This window comes from Schistocerca americana, chromosome X (assembly GCF_021461395.2).
Source record: "Schistocerca americana isolate TAMUIC-IGC-003095 chromosome X, iqSchAmer2.1, whole genome shotgun sequence".
NCBI lineage: Eukaryota > Metazoa > Arthropoda > Insecta > Orthoptera > Acrididae > Schistocerca > Schistocerca americana.
Genome location: NC_060130.1, coordinates 178,238,007 through 178,255,391, shown reverse-complemented (window position 1 = coordinate 178,255,391; position 17,385 = coordinate 178,238,007). Strand labels below are relative to the sequence as shown.

The following is a 17,385-nucleotide window of genomic DNA, read 5'->3' as shown; positions in this document are numbered from 1 at the left end:
ATAAAAGCACCTCCTACAACGAACTATTTACACAAGCAGAGCATAAGATCAAACAAGTGTATTTAGATATCGTGTCCACTTTGTCTCGCAGATCGATAACCGCCGTGGCTGCAGTGTAATAACCAAATAAAACCGATTCTTCGTTCCATTTTTACTTTAGTGTGAAAAATACAGTAAGGTTATTAAACATTGTGAATTTACATGTGACATTTAAGATAAAGTGTCTATAGAGAGCGAGATGTATCTCGTAGTTGATCTGTTGGTAAATTGATTCTGTCCGAAACTTCTTTCAGTTTTCTTTACAGTTCTTTTCTTTGTCCCCTCTGTTATAATAATACTAAATGAAAAATTCATTTAATAAAGACGGTGTCACGTAATGTGGGAAAAGGTATATTTTTCTTTTCAGATTGTTCAGTGATGTTTCTTTGGATTCCCTGTCAACATACCAAAGATGAAATGTCAACGACAGTGTAAATTGTTTAGGCTGGGTTGTGTGTATAGTTCAATTATTGTGGTGTGGTAAGTATTTCTTTATTTGTTTCCTTAAACGGAACAGAAATTCTTGTGGTGTCCGATTTTCTAGTAACTGCATGCATCACACTGTTGTAAAACAGCGTGCTATTGTTTGTAAGCTACCTAAACGGAAAGAAAAAGAGAAATCTGCCGATGTTTCATGGACAGACGCCAGGCACTAAGTAATGGGGAGTTTTGGAAAATTTAGGGCATCATATCAGGTGGGGCGAAGAAATAAAACGTTAATGGGCTGAAAACGTGACTTACATTTTGTATATGGTTGTAATTGCTTCATGTTGGTGGTATTGATTTTATTTCTTTTACTTTGTTGTGCAAGTGAGATGCCATTATTCGGTGAGAGAGTACTGTAATTTCCTGCATTCTGCTTAAGAGTATCGGTTTAGCTAATTTGCGTAGGAACTCCTAGTAAGCAGAGATTACTAATAACGAAAATCAAATACGTGTAGTCTTGCGTGTTTTCATTAGTGTTGACTTGCAGTGAGACTTGAATAGTTTTAATTTTCGCATTGTTTTCAGTGTAGGAAATGTTGCATCTCGCGCTGCTGATAACTTTGGAAATTTGGTACAAACATTATTGCAAACATACATCTTTTACCAGATGTTGGCCTTGTGCCGAGGCATAATAATGTATCGTATGGAGTCGTACAAGTGGAAACAAATAGAACAGAATGCAGAAACTTTGTATTTTGCTTCCAAATTATTTTCTGACATATATCGTAGGTAGTGCTGACATACTACCGTCAACTACTCCCCCCACCCCCTGCTCGCCCTTAAATCTTAGGTGTGGTGACAGACTGATCTCTAACGTAGCGCTTGGCTTAGGCACAAAGGTAATGATAAAGTTGAGAGTTGACCGAAGTCAACGAATGTGTTCGTGATAACAGTTTAATCTGTGCCGTAATGTTTACGTTCGCGACATGTTTAAACTCACATTTCGTCATAAGAACTACCGCTGTAATGTAGAGCGAGAAAACTAATATATATTATTATGGACAAGTATTATGCGAGTATTTTGATGCTCCCGCTAGTATTTCGATGCTTATTATTCATATATCATACCTAAACCACGGAAGATGGAGAGGGGTGACCACTACGTAACTTTTACTCTACTTTGGTTGCTATTGGGCGAAGTCAACAAGATAACAAGAATTACTATAATTCTTGTAATGGCTTCAAGTTACACGTATTGGATTTTAATGGGCGTTATTTCAGGTTTAATTGCAGGTGGCTACACAGCTATCATTAATCATAATGCTGTAATGAGTAACATGCCTGGAAAATTCAGAGAATTATTCTGTTGCTCCCCATTTGTATGTAACTTTAAAAGATTTTTTTTGTTATTGTTGACTGCTTCTTGTCAATTCTGAAGCATTTGGTGGAACTGATGAGCCTCCCTGTTCCGTTGTTTCACCTACTCCTATTACCATAAGGAATGAGATGTCACTGTTTTTTTAAGGTACTTGATTTTTTTCTTTTTTAAATAAACTTCACTTACTTTTGCTTTTCCTGTAGAGTAGTGTGTAATGCTCCATTCATTAGTGATTTCTGTCCTGTGAGCAAGTCCTTGTTGCTTGCAGCTTCCTTATTTGGGTGTTCGTAACACTATCCATTGAGCATATTTATCAGTATCTGAGTCCTCTTCCATTCAAGTTTTCTCTTTCCCCTTGCATGCCCTTCTAAAACTGTTTCAATAATACCTCAGTATACAGTATGCAATAAATCAAATTTCTTGTTTGACATTCACAAATGTCTAGTAATTGCCATTCATCCCCATCCTTCTCAGCATCTCTTTGTTTGTCAAGCCATTTAATTTTTTCTGTTCTCTGCCATGACAACATTTCAGAAGCTCCCAGCCTCTTCCTGCACTCCCTCATTGTGTTTCATGTTTTAGTGCTGTACAGTGCATTGCTTGATTAATATGTAACTTTTAGGATATGCAGCATTCCGCTTCATGATATGTTCTGAGACATTTAAGACCCAAGCTGAGTCTTCATAATTGTACTTTACATTTGTGTCACCCCCCACCACCATGGACCTTGCCGTTGGTGCAGTGGCTTGCGTGCCTCAGTGATACAGGTAGCTGTACCGAAGGTGCAACCACAATGGAGGGCTATCTGTGGAGGGGCTAGACAAACACGTGGTTCTTCCTGAAGAGGGTCAGCACCCTTTTCAGCAGTTGCAAGTGCAACAGTGCATGATTGACTGGTGTGGCCTTGTAAGATGAACCATAGTGTCCTTGCTGTGCTGGTACTGTGAATGACTGAAAGCAAGGGGAAACTACAGCAGTAATTTTTCCTGAGGGCATGCAGCTTTACTGTGTGGTTAATTAATGATGGCATCCTCTTGAGTAAAATATTGTCCCCCTTTCGGATCTCCAAGCAGGGACTTCTCATGAGGATGTCGTCATCAGTAGAAACAAAACAGGCATTCTCCATAAGAAAATAGAAATACAGGTGAGCTACTATGAACGGCAGAGTGAAGACATTCTCGTAGCCAAGAGAGATGTGATGCCCACGGGTACCACAGTAGTACAAATTTATTTGCCAACTAATTCTGCAGGTGAGGAAGAGATTGAATGAATTTTCTCATTTTGAGAGAACTGAAGGGCCATCTGTTTAATTGTCATAAACCATTCACCAGCCAAGATCACATAAAGTAATGTTTTTATTTAAGACAACTGGTTTCATCACACTATACTGTCATCTTTGGGTTGTAAGAAGGTGCATATCATGGAATATGTCTCAAAATTAAGATGTAGCATTTGATGTAAAAGTTTTAGATTGGTTTTATAAAAACTGGGAGTGGGCCTGTACATTTACGTACCTTAAAATCGTTTGTTGTTAAACATGTTCATTTTACACTGACCTCATGCACAAGACGTCAAGTGGATGGAAATAGGACATTATAAAAGGTTTGTCATCACTAAAATATTTAAAAACATAAAGCATCTTGCGCAGTAGGCTAAGTCCATAAATATATTGCTCACAGTTCCTTGTTGCATCACACAAACACAGCACATAATAGCACAACTGTTTACATATGCTGGACATCTTCTAAACTGTGTGAATCTACTTTAAATGGTGTGTAAGGTACTAAATTAACTACTTGAGTGAGTGGTCTTTCAGAATAGTAAAGGGTACAAAATTGTACTTTACGAACAACTGAAACACATTTAATTCTGACAATCGCCTTTACATATTCTTATTATTACATGCCTAATAGGAAAATTACAGTATTTACCCTGCAATAGTTTACAACATTGTTGTTGTGGCACTTACCCGCCGTAAACTCGACAGACCCACAAGCGCACCACTTCAGGGAGTAGGGAGGCCCCAGAGAACCTGCACCCCAGACAACAAAAGAGTAAAACTTACAGTGCCCACCCTCAGCAGACACCAACATACCGTAAAGCTCACAGAACCTATCCCAAGCAGGCTGCTAAAGCCTGGAGGTATTATGTGGGCAACAAGATAGCTGCTGCTCTTTTTTTTTTAAATGTTGGAGCATACAAGTTCACAAATATTTGTAACAATAAGGGTCTCAGCACAGTGACAGCTTGCAGTGTATCTTATTTCTGCAATGTGTACCTGTCATAGTGCAACTTAAAGTCTAACCTAGAGCTATCATCATTTTCGTGCAAAAAGTAAGAGACAGTAAAAACAGAAGAGTACAATCATTTAAGATAAAAAGTCACAGTGGAACCTTACACCTTGGAAAGAATAGGGTAAACATGATATCATCATGCATATAATAATACACTCCTGGAAATTGAAATAAGAACACCGTGAATTCATTGTCCCAGGAAGGGGAAACTTTATTGACACATTCCTGGGGTCAGATACATCACATGATCACACTGACAGAACCACAGGCACATAGACACAGGCAACAGAGCATGCACAATGTCGGCACTAGTACAGTGTATATCCACCTTTCGCAGCAATGCAGGCTGCTATTCTCCCATGGAGACGATCGTAGAGATGCTGGATGTAGTCCTGTGGAACGGCTTGCCATGCCATTTCCACCTGGCGCCTCAGTTGGACCAGCGTTCGTGCTGGACGTGCAGACCGCGTGAGACGACGCTTCATCCAGTCCCAAACATGCTCAATGGGGGACAGATCCGGAGATCTTGCTGGCCAGGGTAGTTGACTTACACCTTCTAGAGCACGTTGGGTGGCACGGGATACATGCGGACGTGCATTGTCCTGTTGGAACAGCAAGTTCCCTTGCCGGTCTAGGAATGGTAGAACGATGGGTTCGATGACGGTTTGGATGTACCATGCACTATTCAGTGTCCCCTCGACGATCACCAGTGGTGTACGGCCAGTGTAGGAGATCGCTCCCCACACCATGATGCCGGGTGTTGGCCCTGTGTGCCTCGGTCGTATGCAGTCCTGATTGTGGCGCTCACCTGCACGGCGCCAAACACGCATACGACCATCATTGGCACCAAGGCAGAAGCGACTCTCATCGCTGAAGACGACACGTCTCCATTCGTCCCTCCATTCACGCCTGTCGCGACACCACTGGAGGCGGGCTGCACGATGTTGGGGCGTGAGCGGAAGACGGCCTAACGGTGTGCGGGACCGTAGCCCAGCTTCATGGAGACGGTTGCAAATGGTCCTCGCCGATACCCCAGGAGCAACAGTGTCCCTAATTTGCTGGGAAGTGGCGGTGCGGTCCCCTACGGCACTGCGTAGGATCCTATGGTCTTGGCGTGCATCCGTGCGTCGCTGCGGTCCGGTCCCAGGTCGACGGGCACGTGCACCTTCTGCCGACCACTGGCGACAACATCGATGTACTGTGGCGACCTCACGCCCCACGTGTTGAGCAATTCGGCGGTACGTCCACCCGGCCTCCCGCATGCCCACTATACGCCCTCGCTCAAAGTCCGTCAACTGCACATACGGTTCACGTCCACGCTGTCGCGGCATGCTACCAGTGTTAAAGACTGCGATGGAGCTCCGTATGCCACTGCAAACTGGCTGACACTGACGGCGGCGGTGCACAAATGCTGCGCAGCTAGCGCCATTCGACGGCCAACACCGCGGTTCCTGGTGTGTCCGCTGTGCCGTGCGTGTGATCATTGCTTGTACAGCCCTCTCGCAGTGTCCGGAGCAAGTATGGTGGGTCTGACACACCGGTGTCAATGTGTTCTTTTTTCCATTTCCAGGAGTGTATTATGGGTACAAGGGATGGTGTGTATTCTAACATGCTAAAATACACCGAAGAGCCAAGGAAACTAATAGGGCCCCTGCATGCATGCAGAAGTGCCACAGCACAGCGTGGCATGGACTCCACTAATGTCTGAAGTAGTGCTGGAGGGAATTGACACCATTAATCCTGCAGGGCTGTCCATAAATCCATAGGAGTACAAGGGGGTGGAGTTCTCTTCTGAACATCATGTTAAAAGGCATCCCAGATACACCCAATAATGTTCATGTCTGTGCAGTTTGGTGGCCAGCAGAAGAATTTAAACACGGAAGAGTGTTCCTGGAGCCACTCTGTAGCAATTCTGGGCGTGTGGGGTGTCGCATTGTCCACCCATTTGCTGGCTGAATAACTGTTGGAATATACTCATGAGAACATGACATTAAAAGACAGAAAATCTCTACTGGTCTTGCACGTTCTGTGTTGTTAGCATGTTGTAAGAATTTTGAAATATTGTTGAAAGTGTTGAGGAGAATGAGTAGAAAAGGGTTTAAAGTCCAGTTTCTTGAGAGATTCAGCAAAGTGTTGTATCAGCGTACTACTTATCACACTTTTCTCACATGATATCTCGGAAGCCATGGATCAAAGCTGTCAGGTAGATACAGTAGTTCATGATTTTCATAAAGCATTTGATGCAGCACAACACCTACACTTATAATCAAAAGTACAATCACATGATATAACAGACGAAATTTGTGACTTGATTGAGGATTTCTTGGTAGGGAGGATGCAGCAGTCATCTTGGATGAAGAGTCATCAACATGTGTAAAAGTAACTTTGGGTGTACCAGATGGAAATGTGTTGGATCTCTTGCTGTTCATGTTGTATATTAATGATTTTGTGGAAAATATTAATAGTAGCCTCAGACATTTCATAGACGATGAATTTATCTACAATGAAGTACAGTATGAATGGTGTACACACATTGTCTGACCTTCACAAGATTTCATAGTGGTGCAAAGACTGGCAACATGCTTTAAATAGTCACAAATGCAAAATTGTACACTTCACAAAATGAAGAGAGATAGTATCCCCAGACTATAAATCAGTGAGTCACAGTTGGAATCTGTGAACTTGTACAAATACCTGGGTTTAACACTTAGTAGGGACATATGAAATGGAATGATCACATAGGCTCAATAATGGGTAAAACATGTAGCAGACATTGGTTTTGGTAAAATACTGGAGAAATGCAGTAAGTCTACAAAGGAGAACTATTGCTTACAGGTCACTCATGTGACCCATTGTAGAATATTCCTGCTTCAGAGCTGATTCTGAACGTCGTGGTAGAACTGAGCTGATTTTTGAGTTCAATTATTGATCTCGTGCTGTGTCCTGTTAATGTTTGAAATGATGTACCCAAGATTTGTATGTGTGTACTGTTTCTGGCTGTGTATATTCCAGCCTTATTTTTCCTTTGTTTTTCTGCTAGTATATTGACATTATAACTGTTTTTGATTTACATATTGTTAGTCTTTGTACTTTTAGATTGTCGTTTCAGGTGGATAGTCCCTCATGGGCTTCTTCCTCTGTATTACCCCGGATTACTACATCAAATGAAAATACAAATGTGTTGGTGTCATTGTTGTTCTGCCTTTTTCCTTTCGTAATTTCTTCCAAGACAGTGATGAAAAGTAATGGAAAAAGGACACTGTCCTTTTGGATTCCTTTAGCTGTCTGGAGCCAATCAGAATATCATTTCGTACCAATATGCAACTGCAGCAGCCTTTGTAAAGCATTTTAACTTTCTAAATTAGCCTTGTAGGTACATTTTTCTTTGCTAAGTATTCCTGTATGGACTTCCATGGAACACTATCAAACACTTTCGTGAGATCTATGTCTGCCTTTCTTCCATTGCTTTTCCAGCTGCATTCTAAGTGTAGATATGAAATATATAGTTGCGCAGGGTTCCCTGAATCTGTACTGCTCTTTCTGTAGTTGTGGTTCTGTTATTTACCTTAGTCTTATCAAGTATTTCCTCAAATATTTTCCAAGCATGAGACAGTGGGGTGATTCCTCTATAATTGCTCCATTTCTTTCAGCTTCCTTTATTGAAGAGGTGCTATTATTCCATTTTTCCAATCAACTGTAATTTTTCTGCCCTCCCATATTGAATGTGATACTCATTGAAGCTACAGTATTCTTAGTAGATCAGCTGCTTTGATCATGTCTCCACCAACTTAATAAAATTGATAGTGAAATATGCCATTGTTAAACTACTCTATAAGATAGGTGATAGGAGAAATGCCAATAATTGCTGACCTGTTTCACTGCTGACATTTTACAAAATTTTTGTGGTGGTGATGTATACTTGATTAATATCCCACCAGAGCAACACTAACAATCACAGTTTGGATTTCAGAAGAGTTCCTTTTCGAGAATACCATTTACACACACACTCCAAAGTTTACAATTATTAAGTAACAAAATAGTGCCAGTTGTTATTTTCTGTGACCTGTCTAAGGTATTTAACTGTATGAATCACATTATGCTCCTAGATAAACTGAGGTTTTATGAAATTGATGGTATAGCCAACCATTGGGAGGGAATGTCACATGTAATCGAAAGAATGCAGAAAGTTGTACTTAGTGATTCAATCAATGTAATCAGGTGAGATTCTTCTGACTGGTGACAAGTCACACATGGGGTTCCTAAAGGCTCTATCTTGGTCCACCATTGTTGCTCATGTGTAAATAATTGTCTGTCTAATATACAACTGTCAGAATTAGTTTCTTTTGCAGATGACGCTAATACTATAATCAATCCAAGCATATATACTATGCAACCATGATGTTATTGCACTTGACCTCCTGCAGCCAATATCAGAAACATGGTGGCATTATGTTAAACAAGTACAGATGAGTAAGGAAAGTGCATCACATTGTCAGTGATTTAAAGACAGTTGTGCATATATTGTCAAGTGGTTCAGCTTGTCCAAGTGCTCTCTCCCAGGTGCAATAACATTGTGGTCAAGTAATACAACAATGGGAGAAATGGTAAAAAATTTTCTTAACAGTGTCATTGACTGATTTTCTGTGAATGGTGTCTCTCCTTCAGTTTTATAAGAGACAACATATTCAGTTCTGCACATCTAGAGGTACTACACAAGTAATACAACAATGGGAGAAATGGTAAAAAAATTTCTTAACAGTGTCATTGACTGATTTTCTGTGAATGGTCTCTCTCCTTCAGTTTTATAAGAGACAACATATTCAGTTCTGCACATCTAGAGGTACTACACCAGTGATAAGTGTAACATATGGAGAAGAAATAATAAATTGGGTGAAAACTTCAAAATTTTCATATGTCTGTATTGATAAGAATTTAAATTGGAAAAGGCACATTTTGAAACTCCTAAAATTTTTTAGTTAAACCATATTTGCACTTGGAAATCTCAGGGAGGCAGAAGTCAGTTCCATTTAGTGATATCATGGAATAATTATTCTGTGGTAGTCTTCATTGCTGAAAAAAATACAGTAAGAATAATATGTAGTGCCCACCCATGCTCATCATGTAGACATCTGTTTCAGAAGTTGGGCATTTTGAATACTGCTTCATAGTGTATTTAGTCTCTCATGTAGTTCGTTGTGAGTAATCTACTGCAGTTCAAAAGGAATGTTGATATACCGGGTGATCAAAAAGTCAGTATAAATTTGAAAACTGAATAAATCGTGGAATAAGGTAGATAGAGAGGTACAAATTGACACACATGCTTGGAATGACATGAGGTTTTATTAGAACCAAAAAAAATACAAAAGTTAAAAAAATGTCCGCCAGATGGCGCTTCATCTGATCAGAATAGCAATGATTAGCATAACAAAGTAAGACAAAGCAAAGATGATGTTCTTTACAGGAAATGCTCAATATGTCTACCATCATTCCTCAACAATATCTGTAGTTGAGGAATAATGTTGTTAACAGCACTGTAAAGCGTGTCCGGATTTATGGTGAGGCATTGGCGTCGGATGTTGTCTTTCAGCATTCCTAGAGATGTCGGTCGATCACGATACACTTGCGACTTCAGGTAACCCCAAAGCCAATAATCACACGGACTGAGGTCTGGGGACCTGGGAGGCCAAGCATGACGAAAGTGGCGGCTGAGCACACGATTATCACCAAGCGAAGCGCGCAAGAGATCTTTCACGCATCTAGCAATATGGGGTGGAGCACCATCCTAATAAGACCCCATGTCATTCCAAGCATGTATGTCAATTTTTACCTCTCTATCTACATAAGTCCGTGGTTTATTAAGTTTTCAAATTTATACTGACTTTTCGATCGCACGGTACATAATTACAATGGCAAAATAAAAAAATGACATTTATTACTCTACATCATTAAGGTTGTTTCTAGCACAAAAGGGGTACACAATGCTGCAACGAAAATTTTTGATCACTTACCCAGTGATGTTAAATGTCTTGACAGACAGCAAACTAAAGTTTGAGAACAAACTGAAAAAAAATTTTCCTTTGCAACTCCTTAGATCTTCCATAGAAGAATTTCTGTTTAAGAAACACCTTATAACTGTTCAGCATGTTGCCGTATTTACAAATTAATTTGCTATGTGAATGGAAAATGGCTTGTTCCACATCATTGTGATTCATTGTCCAAATGTTCCATTGAACGTGTAACTAACTCTTGTTTTGTCGATATTTCTTTGGGCATGCTGTTAAAGACCCTTTTCTACTTTCTTCCATATTGGTGGACACTCTTGATCAGACTCACCACTACCGTACTATTTGGTACAGTAGCTTAGAATTATCTTTGTTGTACTGTTCAGGTATATCTGTGAAACCTATTTAGTATACCTACATTTATATTCTGCAAATCACTCTGAAGCATATAGCAGAGGCTATTTCCTATTGTATCACATGTAAGTGTTTCTTTTCAGTCCAGTCACATATGGAGTACGAGTAGAATAATTGCTTAAATACCTGTGTGCTTGCTGCGATTAGTTAATCTTGTATTCATGGTGCCTATGGGAGCAATATGTAGGATGTTGTAGTATATTTCTAGATTCCTCACTTAATGCTGGTGCTTGAAACCTAGTAAGTAGGCTTTTGCAGGGTTGTTGGTGTTTATCTTCAAATGTGTGCCAATTTAGGTTTTTCAGTATCTCCATGACACACTCCCATGGCTCAAACAAACCAATGACCATACATGCTGCCATTCTTTGTATACATGGTGAAGTGAAATTCGCGCACTCGAGCTTCGCAGCACGACTCCTCACATGCCAGCGGTAAAAAAATGTCTGTCACAAAATTTTGTCCAGCGAGAACATCCGGCAGAAAAAGGATGTTAAAGAGTGGCAATCTGGCAACACTGTAACCACATGTATAGTAACTAGCTCTGTCAACATGTTGTAGTTGTGCTGTACAGTTGGTGCAGTGGATAGAGTTTTGGGTTAGCATGCAGGAGGCTGAGGATTTGATCCTGGGTTCAAGCATATGTTTTTTATTTGGTAAATGTAGTCCAAGTGGTACAGTATCTGACATCTTAATCATCAACAGCGATTGCAGCGGGTCCTCTGGAAAACGTTTGCACTTACATACAACAATTGTAGAAATGGAAGAGTGGTCAGCTTTGAAAGATGCCCTTTCCACGTCATGGGCTCGAATTTATTCGCACCACTTCCTCTAATGTTAACATAGATTAGTACCAACTATTATTCTTGCCTCGTTCAGGTCCACTACATTTCATTAGGGCCTTACATTATCAGTAGGACTAGCAACGTGCTTTGCGAATAACATCCAAACTCGGTTACTATTTGTATGTGTTATCACCATGGTTTGATTAATTGGTTGAACTGGCTATTTCTTATTTGTCTAACCATGTATTTGTTGTGTTCAGCGTTGCAAAATGTTGTAAATTTAGGGTACATGTGACATAAGAAATGGCGTATATTACAGTATCAAATGTCAGGATGAAATTAGCAAATAAAAAAAATGCACCCCAACCCAGGATAGAACCCTCGACCTCCTGCATGGTAACCCAAAACTCTATCCACTGTGCCAAGTGTGCAGCAAGATTAAAATGTCCTGTCAGATGTAGTTACCATACGTGTTGTTACAGTGTTGCCAGATTGTCACTCTTTAATGTCCTTTTTCTGCCAGATATACTCGCCAGATGAAATTTTGGGACAGACATTTTTTTATCGCACGCGTGTGAGGAGTCGCACTGCGAAGCCTGAGTGTGCGAATTTTGCTTCACCCTGTATAGTGTATGTAGTCCTATTTGGAATGGGTTCCACATGCTTGAGTAATATTCTAAGAGTTGCACAATTGTTTTGCAATCAATCTTCTTTGTAGCCTGATTAAGTGTTTCCAGTATCTACAGATGAACTGAAGTCTGTCACCTTCTTTACCTGTGACTGAGTGTATATGATCATTCTCTTTAATATATCTACAGAGTGTATCTGCATGTGAACTTCATGGCAAGTTATGATGGATGCTGTTCCTTGCACAAAATTCATCAGTAAAGCTTATTGTCATCGCTTGGACATTATGGTATATCCACTACTCATTTCCTGGACTGAATTGGAAGTGCCATGTTTGCTGTACTCTAATCATCCCATGGGATTGTACAAGCAATGCTGATGCTTCACTTTAGGCATGTTACTGAATGTTAAATGGGATGAAATTTATTCACAGTTGTGAATATGAACCACCTCCAGCTGTATAATGGAATGACAACAATGAAAATTTGTGCCAAATTGTGACTCAAACCTGTATTTCTCACTTTATGCAAGCAGTTGTCTTTACTGCTTTGGCTATCTGAGCATGACTCAAGGCCAGATCCAAACTTCCATATGTCATCATTCATGTGCCACACCTGTACTTCTACATCCCATTAATGTTATTCCCGTACGGGGGAGACATTTTATTTGTAAGTCACAGGCCCAGTATGACTATTAAATGGTTTATCATGTACCACATGAACTCCAATCGCCTTGGAAGTGCTATTGGATCTGATACAAAATTTTCAGTACACTTCTTTGACCTGGATTCTGACATAGGCCATGCACTGGTACAAAATTTTATTAAATAAACACTTTTTGAAGTGATGCAAATTTCAGCAAAGTACCTAGCTTGAAAATTGATATTACATACTCGCATACTGTGCTTCATATTTTATCGTGAATGTTATTGGCTTTGTTGACAAATCACATTAATATAGTAGTGTCCAATCCTTAAATAGCATACAGTTTCATTGTCATATATTTTTAAAATGGCGGCTGGGAGGTAGGAGGGGTAGTGCTGACACTTAGTCCCTGATCACCAAGTTATATAGCATGCCCAGATCTAAATTTGAAACCTCTCCACTATATCTGAAAAAGTGAGATTATTAAATATGTGCTGTAACATTTACGTTCTCCAACTTAACATCACACCATTACCAAAACTGCTCGCATGTATGTAACTATCATTCAGTTCAGTGGTAAAGTCAGATAAAAAGACTGTTATCAGTGTACAAATTAATTTTTCTCTCCACTTCCTCATGTAAGTACCATCCGAAGGAACATTTGCATGTGTTCCAGTTTCATGGTACTGTTGGATCTTTTTTGTGGTTGTACATGTTTATACTTTGTTGCCTATCCACAACCAGTCTGTTACTTTCCAATCTAATATAGACCTTCAGCTATGAAACAGGTCTGTGTGTTACGGCAAGCTTATTCTAAGAAAGCAGTGAAATAATATTGAAAGTAACCTATCATCATCCACTCTAATCAAAAATACTCTGTGAAGAATATTGAATAGTTTCGATTCGCAAAATACATAATCTCTTTTCTCACCGCCTACTAATTACATGGAATTATTAGGTCAAGACAAATATTCAGTACGAGTGATCGGCGTTGGCCAGTGATATAATGTTAATGGTTACCGTCACATCATCTTTTGGTGAATATAGTCACAGTTTTGTTGTTGGCAAAGACAACAAACTGGTTGTGGTGACACAATGATCTGCAGCTTAGCCTGAGGTATAGGCTAGGTTGGAAGATAGCAGTTTGGTTGTGAGTTGGCGAAGCCAACGAAGGTGATGCTAAAAAAAACTTGATTTCTCTTGACAGACTGACCTGTAGTTTTGCCCGAGGTCTAGGTAAGATTGGAAGATGACTGGTTGTGAGTTACAAAACCAATAAATCTGATACTAAAAAAAATCTGATTGTGGTGACAGACTTATCTGTAGCTTAGCTCATTTGAAAAGAACACCAATAACATCACGTTATAGTCATCATATTGTTTATGACATTTGTCGCATGTTTCCTGCGTCACTAGTCATAGCACAACTCACATTGAACATTCCTCTGTATCCAAATTATCGTCCCATCGTCTGTGAAACTGATTTGCTGTTTAACTATACACTGGTCAGCCAGAACATTATGACCACCTACCTAATAGCCGATAAGTCCACCTTTGGCATGGATAACAGCTGTGGCATATCATGGCATGGCAGCAGAGAGGCCTTGGTAGGTCGCTGGAGGGAGTTTGTACGTGGTCTGCAACCAGTGTACGATACTCCTTGGCCGTCATGGTGCCTTGCACGAACTCCACTGGACACTGGATGCCCATGTGAATGTTCCCCAGACCATAATGGAGCTGCCTCCAGCTTGTCTCTGTCTCGCAGTACAGGTGTCGAGGTGCTGTTTTCCTGGAAGAGGACAGATTCTCACCCTCCTATGGGCATGATGAAGAAGGTATCCAGATTCATCAGACCATGTAATGCTCTGTCTCTGCACCAACATCAGTGCCTAGGGTCACGTGCCCATTTCAGTCATAGATGCCAATGTCATGGCATTATCATGGCACATACACAGGTCTTTGGCTGCAGAGACCCATTGGTAGGAGTGTTCAGTGCACTGCGTGTTCACACACATTTGTACTTTGCTCAGCATTGAGGTCTGATGTTAGTTCTAACATTTGTCCTGTTGTTTTACCAGTATGCCCAGCCTATGCCGACATCTGTAATAAAGGGTAGCTGCCCAACTCCACGATGTCAGTATGTGGTTTCACCTTTGTTTTGCCACATGTTGAACACACTCGCCCCAGCATGTCTTGAACACCCAACAAGTTGTGCAGTTTCGAAAATGCTCGTGCGGAGCATCTGGGCCTTCACAACCTACCCTCAGTCAAAGTTAGGTAGATCACGAGCCTTTCCCATTCTGCACACGGAAGCACTCTCACTGATACTACATACACTGTGCGTGTGTATGACTAGCAGCCATTCCCTGCCATGTGACTCTTGCTATCGCCTGGACGGGTTAATATCTACGGTAGGTTGGTGGTCATAATGTTTGGCTGATCAGTGTATATCGTATGGGGTGAGTGAGTGGCGGGGACTGCCCCTATAGTAAACTTTGACTTCTTATGATAGTGATTTTTATCAATATTTTGCAATATTTATGTTTCATCTGGTTGCTAAATTCTTTTATTCAGCTATCACAATTTATTTGTTTATATATATGCACCTTATAGATGAAATAAGCATTATTTCTGCATTGCTCCGGTAAGTGACACTATTGATTTAGACCATATAATTTATTCTATTCTCGGTTTTACACATTGCTTAAAATTGTGTTCACAGTGGCAGCTAAATCTTTGATCCTCACAATTGTGAAGTTAATATCTTCAGTAGCAGTAAATGTCTTTGCATCACAATCTGTCCCCAAAAACTGGTTTGGTACACTACATTTTAACTGAAATTGATTTTATAGCTGAATCTTTGATTATAAGATGAGTTGCTTCATTTAATTTTAGTAAGCACCACCAAACCATTACAGTAACATTGCAAAACAAATATCAATGTGAGATGGATATAAAAGACTTACCAGAGGAGATTTTTAAGCTTTGGAAAGAAGCTTATATTATAACATGAGACTGGGTTCTGTAGAGTCAATTTTTTTATCCATATTTTTCACATTGAGTCTTGTCAGTGTCCTTTTTTTTCCTCTTACAAAAATGTCATAATAGCAAATAAAAGGCGTGGGTAACAAAAAGGACAGTAACAAGTGGTAGGTACACATTCAAACTTTTGTCTACATTATTGCAGTTAATATTACTTTGTTTCAGATTATACTGGCAGCCCTCGTATTTTGATCGTGTTGGTCACTGTAGTAGTGGTGAAGTATATCAGCTGGAAAGTAAGTTTCTAATGTGTACATAGCTGCCAACACAGCATCTGTCTGGAGCTATCTCATCAAGGTTCTTGTGTGAAGGTAAACATTATTGTTGGGCATTTATTCAGGAATTCTAAAGTTAGTTTTAGAATTTTATTGAAAAGCTGTGTGGGAATGTACATTATCATTGTGTGTATAGATGTGAGGAATGTCAGTGGGAAATATAAAGAGATGTGGCTGAAAAACATGATTATTCTTCCTCTGTGCTGTCTCCATGCTCTTCAGAAATGCCATCCTGTTCCCAAGGATCTTTAGACTTTCTTGTGAGCATGTGCTTCCAAGCCTAGGACCCTGATCCACTGTAGGATTTCTTTTTTTTTCCATTGCTGCAATCCTAGTCTCAGACTTACAATTTAATCCTAGATCATGAAAGAAACAGATTGATCATCCTTACGGCAGAACAGGCAAATAGTTTTTTGCACTGGACAGCAGATGTCACAGGCAATGCTATGATGCTCGTTGACTTACACATGCCACAGAATTGGCAGTGCTGTTTCTTCAGTGAAATGTGTGAGGGTGGGTTTGCTACTGATTAGCAGAAGGCCAGAGCTCTAGACACCATGTGTGTTTGCCCCACAGCTGACTGCAGCTGAAGGTCATACATTGATTAATTCCTCTAATTTTATAAATGAAATTCATTTCTTCTGTAGGCGTAGTCCTTAAAATTATATGCGGGTTAAATAAATGAAACAAATGAAAAGTAACCTTTGTAAACATTCCTAATGACTTAGAGTTTGAATACAAAGTGTACTGTCATAAAAGCTTTGTGATATATTGTCGGGTTTATGCAGTCGCATAGTTAGAAATTCATTGCCCTCCGTGGTCTCTTTCCTGCAGCTTGTTTGATATAGATGACGTGGATACAAAAAATCTCCACTTGCATATATAGCACTAGGAAGCATTCAAATTCTTGCCAGTGTCATTGAATTTTATCAATTAGTTTATTGACAAATGTTGCACGAATGCAACTATAAACAAACAATTGTGAGCTGTCGGAAGCTGATTGTTTTAGAGAGGGAAGTCTTATAGAAAATTCAACTACCGCTGTCTCAGTGATTTGTTTCCTGCTTTGCTCTTTACAGTTTCCAATAAGATTATAGTGATTTCTGTAGTTCCTGAGTATCAGACAGTAGCAACAATATGAATAAATTTATCCAAATGTAAGAAATCACCTGTGAGCTCCAGTGATACACAATAGTTGTGGATGGCACAAGTAGACAAGCAGCTACTACTCTTTCATTTACTGTTATTCTTAAATCTGACTACTCTGGCTTGACATTAAAATGAACATGTACAATAAACACACAGATTTCACTGCAGCAAATAAAAACTTAACTGATGGGTAACGGGTGTAGAAAGCTCATTACAACCACTGATCAAGTAAATGATTTGATCAGAGTTCCTGTTACATATTTGGGCTTCTTTTGTGAGTATTTCTGTAGGCATTCTTAACCAGAACCCCAACC

At 39.9% G+C, this 17,385-nt stretch overlaps 1 protein-coding gene across 1 annotated transcript in view; it reads left to right on the top strand.

Moving 5' to 3' along the window:
- Positions 1-423: 423 nt before the first annotated feature.
- LOC124554715 (uncharacterized protein C9orf85 homolog) overlaps positions 424-17,385 on the top strand; it is a 39,554-nt gene continuing 22,592 nt past the window's right edge. The window contains exons 1-2 of the mRNA XM_047128361.1: positions 424-519; positions 15,813-15,958. The gene's annotated coding sequence lies outside the window, so the exon portion shown is untranslated. The remainder of the gene's footprint in view (positions 520-15,812; positions 15,959-17,385) is intronic.